The 5,992-nt window shown below is 42.9% G+C and overlaps 1 long non-coding RNA gene across 1 annotated transcript; it reads right to left on the bottom strand.

The window, feature by feature from the left end:
• Positions 1-250: 250 nt before the first annotated feature.
• On the bottom strand, positions 251-5,400 carry LOC115496853 (uncharacterized). Its single transcript, XR_003962389.4, has 3 exons — positions 5,262-5,400; positions 2,167-2,336; positions 251-1,505 (listed from the first exon to the last, which is right to left on the bottom strand). It is a non-coding gene; the product is annotated as an uncharacterized lncRNA (long non-coding RNA).
• Between the last annotated feature and the right edge of the window lie 592 nt (positions 5,401-5,992).

The following is a 5,992-nucleotide window of genomic DNA, read 5'->3' as shown; positions in this document are numbered from 1 at the left end:
ATTCCAGCATTTACACATCTGATATTAATTCTTATTGGGCAAAAACAAGAATAGGCACAAGTGACTTTTCCAGTTGATGTTTACTTTTTCCCAGGCCACAAAACATCCATTGACTGTGAAACTTCAATTTGCTGCATAACAAATGCCTGCTTTCGTAATAGATTAATAAAGCTGTTTCACAAATAACAGCACGAGAAGCTACAGATGTTGACCTAAGGGGGAAAAAAAATAAATACAAGCAACATCCGGGTTTAATTTGATTATTTATTAAAATTTTATCGCAGTATCTGAGAATGGAAGGAATTTCATTCTGCCCAGCTGGTCATTCTGAGCTGTTGAAGACAGCAAAGGGGTGGTTGGCAAGAGAGAGATCTTGTGTCTCCTGGGAGTTCTAAATTGCACTTTGAGGTTCTAAATTGCAATTTGGTTCTTTGTTCCTGTTTCCCCATCTGTGAGGCAAGAAGGGTGTTTCTTTGCTCACTTACATGGGAGAAAAGTTTAATTTAGAAAGTGTGGAAAGCACAGAAATCTGAATTTTCAGTCGCCCTGTCCAAGTTTGATGATCATGAATGAAATGAGCCAGGAGAAAAACCTTGGTTCTGGGTTGTGAGGGCTTGTAGCTCCTGGGATGACCCCTGGGATCCAGGCATTCCTCACATCCTCATGTTCACCCAGCAGATTTTCTGGATGAGCAGAAAATGTGGCTGAGCACACAAGGGAATATTCGGGCTGGAAAAGGGAATTAGATGTTGATTACTGTGTAGATATTGCCCCCTCTGAAGCAAGCAGATCTGTTTGGCCAGGATCACATCCTCTTTGCTCACAGTTTGGGGCACACCATGAGTTATTTTGAGTTCCTGCCATTGGGAACATGATTTCACTGCAGCCTATTGCAAAGGCCAGCTGAGGTAAAGGGCAGGGAAAGGCGTTGGGATGCAGATGCCCCGTGGCCACAGCTCATTGTCCAGCTGAAAAATCCCTATTTTCTGCCATAACACAACCCAGCCATCAGCCATTTCCTGGGGCAACTGCTGGGTGGAAAGGGCAGGGACATGTGGATATTACCAGGGAAGTTCTCTCTGCCATGCACCATGCCTCCTTGCTCCTTTATGGAGTTTGAGAAGCTGAGATTTGAGCTTTATTCCTGCCTGGGAAGTCTTTATTCTTTCCCTTTCTCCATATCCAGTAGGGTATTAAAGCCAGGACATGAGGGATTTGGTCAATGTTGTGTTCCATCCCTACCACACATGCCAGTGCCCTGTATTTAAAGGCTGTGTTTCGGAAATAAACATTTTTTTTCCCCTATAGTTTATCCAGATCTGGGTGTTTTTCCTAAGCAGCATCTGTTCCAGGGAGAAGTCAGTGGGTGTCAGTGTCATTCAGGATCAGACCAGGACAAGCAGGGCTCTCCTACGTCAGAGCTTTCCAGGGTTTTACCACATTTGGATGCAGCGTGGAGCAGAGATCTGGCACGGATTGTCCTTCCGCATCTTCTGTCGGTGTCACTGGGACAGAAAACAGAAAGCATCAGCTCGCAATAAATTCCCAGATGTGCTAAGTACCACACAATGGAAATCCTTTCAGCAAACTGGCAGGAGGAAGAGACTTCACTGGGGCTAGGGAAGGGCAGCTGCCTCTCTGCTGAGTTTGGCACATTGGGTTTTGCAGCTGCTCCCCAACCTATGACAAGCTCATTTATCTGCCCCATCCCATCCCTGTCCTGCCCCTGCTGCAGACAGAGCTGTGCTCAGGCAGGGCTCAGGATAAGGAGCTTCATCCTCTCCAGGGGTGCTGGAGCTGTGGTAACAGCACCAGTGCTGAGGGCAGTTTCTGTGAGTTTAAGGGTTTGGGCAGATATTGTAACAAAAATCTTTCTGCCCATGTGAGGACAGTTGTTTTAAGACCAAAAAAAAAAATCAGATATTTGGAATTTTCTGAGTTGCCATCCTCCAGAAAGAGCAGCAACTGCCTGGGTCAGGATCAAGTGTATGGAAAAAGGGGAAGAAAGAGGGGATAGCTGTGGCTCCAAGCCTGCTGGAAGCATTTCCATGCCACGCTGAACCCTTGGCTGCTCTGCCCTCAGCAGAGCGACAGATGTGTTTTTTATGGCCACAGATAACTTTCTTCTGAACATGAAACCCCAGAGATAAAAAGGCCTTTATTTACAAGTGTTGGAGCAGAGAGGTTGCAAACTGCATCCCTGAGGCAGCCAAGATTTCTGTCCAGGGGTGGGAGCCGATTGGGAAGTCAGTGGTATTGGAAATAATCCATCGCATTTTGCCCCTGGCACTTCTGGGCTCTTTTGCACTCTTTGCACTGGGCTCTGTGAATTTCTCCTGCGCAGAAAGAACAGAAATTAAGTAGAATCCAGCTTTTCACTCCTCCCAGGCAAGCTTGAGTCTTAAATTTTTTTGGGGGGATTCATATAACTTGGAATGTTTTGTGCCATGGATCGGGAGAGGAGTCCTGCAGTGCCGGCTGCCCTGGCCCAAGGGGATGAGACCCCCTCTGTACCCCCATCTGTCCAGACTGGAAAATCCTAGAAGACTTCTGGCCTCTTAAATGTCATTATATGCAAATAACTGCACTACTAATTCTGTGGGGTATTTTTGTTTGGTTGTTTGGTTTTGGTTTTCTGGTAGTTGGTGGGGTTTTTGTAGGGGTATTTTTGGTTTGGTTTTTTTGGGTTTTTTTTTGTTTTGTTTTGTTTTGTTTTGTTTTGTTTTGATTTTTTTTTTTGGGGGGGTGGGTGGAATTTAAAGAAGAGTTGCACTTTTAAAGCAAAAAGTGACCTGAAGGAGGTTCCTTTTACAAGCCCACGCTCCAATTATTCCTACAAACTCGTCTAGCTGGGAGCCTTCCTATTTCACTTCTTTCCCCACAGAAATAAGGGAAAGGCTGAGAAGGGAGGCTGTGAATGCCTGCAAAATCGGAATAGCAGCATCAATAAGAGCTCTTAAATCAGGAGGACTTGCAGCCCTGGCTCCCAGGAGGGAACATTCCCGGGAATGCCACGTTCCCAGCAGGAACAGCCTCATTTGCATCATGGCAGGACATGGAGAGCCAGGTTGGGTTGGAAGGGTTGAGCAAAGCTGGTGTGACAACATCGCCTTGTTCCAGCCCCTGCTTCCACTGAGCTGACCCTTTCCAGACCCTGCTCCCAATGGAGCCTTTGTGGGAAGCCCACGGCAAGGAATAAAGGAGATAAAAGGAGGCAAAAAGCATTTGAGCCTTCACTGACTCCAGAATTCCTGTGACTCCTCAGACTTCTCAGTTTTCTAATAGAGCTGGTGAGATTTCAGGCTATTCTGATAATGATCAAACTGTGGAATGGGCTCTTTTGTAAATAATATCTTTGTCTATTTTTAAAAAATAACCAAATGAGAGGTTCAAAATGGGTTGTTTTTCTACACAAACACAATGCCAAAGCACAGTGTTATTAACATGAGGGTGAGAAATCAGCTGACGTGGGCTGTGTTAGCCACAAACCACTGATAAATCCAAAGTACATGGAGGAAAATATCATTATCAGACCAAACTGCACTCTCCAACTACAGGCTAAATTATTCCATGATTCCTGATTTTGCAAGATGATAAAATGCATGTTCTTATGAAAATTCAGCCTCCAGCTTGTAAGGAGTCCAGAGCTCAGCTCCAAATCCCTTTACAGCAGATAGAAATGACTCATTAACTCCAACACGGCTTGGATCAGGCTCCTCTCTGGGAAACTCCTTAAAAATGATGGGAGTTTGCAAATGAACAATCCTCAGAAACAATCTCCGTGTTTTATTTGTACACTTGTGTAAAAACTGAAAAGCAGGGAACCTGATTTTTTTCCCTGAAGATAGAAAAATAGGGAGAAAATTGTATCCTAATAGAACAATTAATCCTCCTTGTGGGATGAACATTTCGAATCAGAGGAACATTTTACTGTAAGTAATGATTTTAAGAGCACAAATCTCACAAGAGATAATATGATTTTACTTTGAATTCAACAATATTCCTTTAAAACCACCTCCTCTGATTACAAAGCTGCTCTTATGGGCACAATGTTTATGGATTAGGTATAAAAAGAGGAAGGATAATAAGCTCTACTCATTAAAAAAGCAGAAAATATATATTTCAGCAAATAATTAAATGTATTTTCTTAATGTTCAGCTTGAAGGTTATTTAACAATAATTTTAGATACAGGAAATTATAAGAAGATTATTTTTTCTAGGGTTTGGTTTTTTTTGGTAAAACAAAATAGAAAAGTAAGATACATATATTTTGCTGCAAGAACTATGCCATTAAAACAGCAATGTTTTACAAATTGCAGACAGCTAAAAGTAAGTTAATAATAAAATATAAATATAGAGCTAAACGTTTCTCCTTTTCATGATTAAGTCTGATGTCATATATACAAATATCTAATCACTATTAATGATTTTTTGAAGTACTGTACTGTGATTTTAGAATGGAACTGATATCTACAGCCTTGACGGGAACATAATCCCTTTACTAGCATTTGGATCACTATAAAATTCTGGTTTTAAATACTATTTCATCCTGAGAAGAATATTTTATAATGTTACATTTCCATATATCTTGTAGCTCTTAATGTGTTCTGTGATTTATGACCCATTTTGTTTTTCAGATCAGGAGTTCTGCACTTCAAATAAATATTTTGCCAGTGTTGTTATTCCCTTCTAAAACTCCATTTCAGTGGTAATGTATTTTTAAAGAGTGAAGCCCAAGAACAGAAATAGCACGGACTTTTTTTTTTGAAATCTATACAGCCTTGTATAGTTTTCACGTACAGCCTAACATTCATCATCATCTCCCCGCTGCTTTAGAACCACTAAATGTTATTATTCCCTTCTTTTTCTGCTAGGTAGGAATATTAATGAGATATCATTTCCCTGCTTTTGTAAAAATCTCCCTCCTGTTGCTTGTTCAGCAGATAAAAACTCCAAAATCAGTAGAGCAGCGAGACCACTGGTGAAACCCCATCCCCTGAACCCAGCTTTGTAAACTCACAAACCACGCTTCACGTATCACCCCGGATCCCTGCTTCGCTTTTTGCTGCCCCCAAATTCCAGAAGCCAAAATCCCCCCAGTCCCGCCCGTTTTACTGTCAAAATATCCAATACTTTACTGAGGCAGGTCAGAAAAATCACCACAAACAAACAACCGGGCAAACTGAATAAACCCCGGCAAAAAATACTTCTTAGACATCAGATTTCCTGAGCTTTTTCCCCTCTCTCGCTGCTCTACTTACTTGTAATTACGTCTGGGGCCATTCCTTCCTATTCCACGGGATAAACTGGAATATTCTGCTCGGCAGTTTTGTCTTGAGCTCTTTAAACACCAGAGACCTTAGAAGCAAACAACCTTTTTTTTTTTTTTTTTTCCCTGCCTGTTATGAAATTTTAATGATCTTCCAAGGCTCTCGAAATCAAACCAACTTTCTTCCCTCCCCCTGCCCCAACAACTTGGCTCCTTTGTACCTTTTGTTTCACAACTGTGCCCAAACTAAATATACCAAACCAGGAGGGAACTCCAGCTTTAAAATAGGGGTTAAAGTGGCCCTTGTTTTCCTGCGCCTCTTCCACACTTGGAAAATGCAGGATTTTGCTTGGGGGGCGTTGGAAAAAGCAGGTTGGGGAGTGAAAAGTGGAGCAGAGATGCAGGCTCTGGACAGAGAGTCCTCAAAAGGGGTTTCATGGAGGGGATGTGGGCCAAACAGCTTTGTGATGGATGTGTTTATCCTTGGAACTAAGGTCCCATTCAGCACCGGGACAGCCGGGGCTGGGTGGGAGAAGTGCCTGCAGGACACGGGGCTGTGTTAAGGAGCCTTGTTCAAGCCTTCCCTCAAGTGCCAGGGCAAGGGTTTCTCTTAAAGGTGATCTGCAGACCGTAAGGATCACCAGAAGGACCCCAAAATTGTTTTGTTTTGCTGGGAGAGAGGAAAACCTCCCTCCAAAACCTTCCCGGTCCCTGGGCACGGCC

Source organism: Taeniopygia guttata, chromosome 11, assembly GCF_048771995.1.
Source record: "Taeniopygia guttata chromosome 11, bTaeGut7.mat, whole genome shotgun sequence".
Classification (NCBI taxonomy): Eukaryota; Metazoa; Chordata; class Aves; order Passeriformes; family Estrildidae; genus Taeniopygia; species Taeniopygia guttata.
The sequence above is the reverse complement of the archived record's forward strand: the minus strand, read 5'-3'. Positions and strand labels throughout refer to the sequence as shown.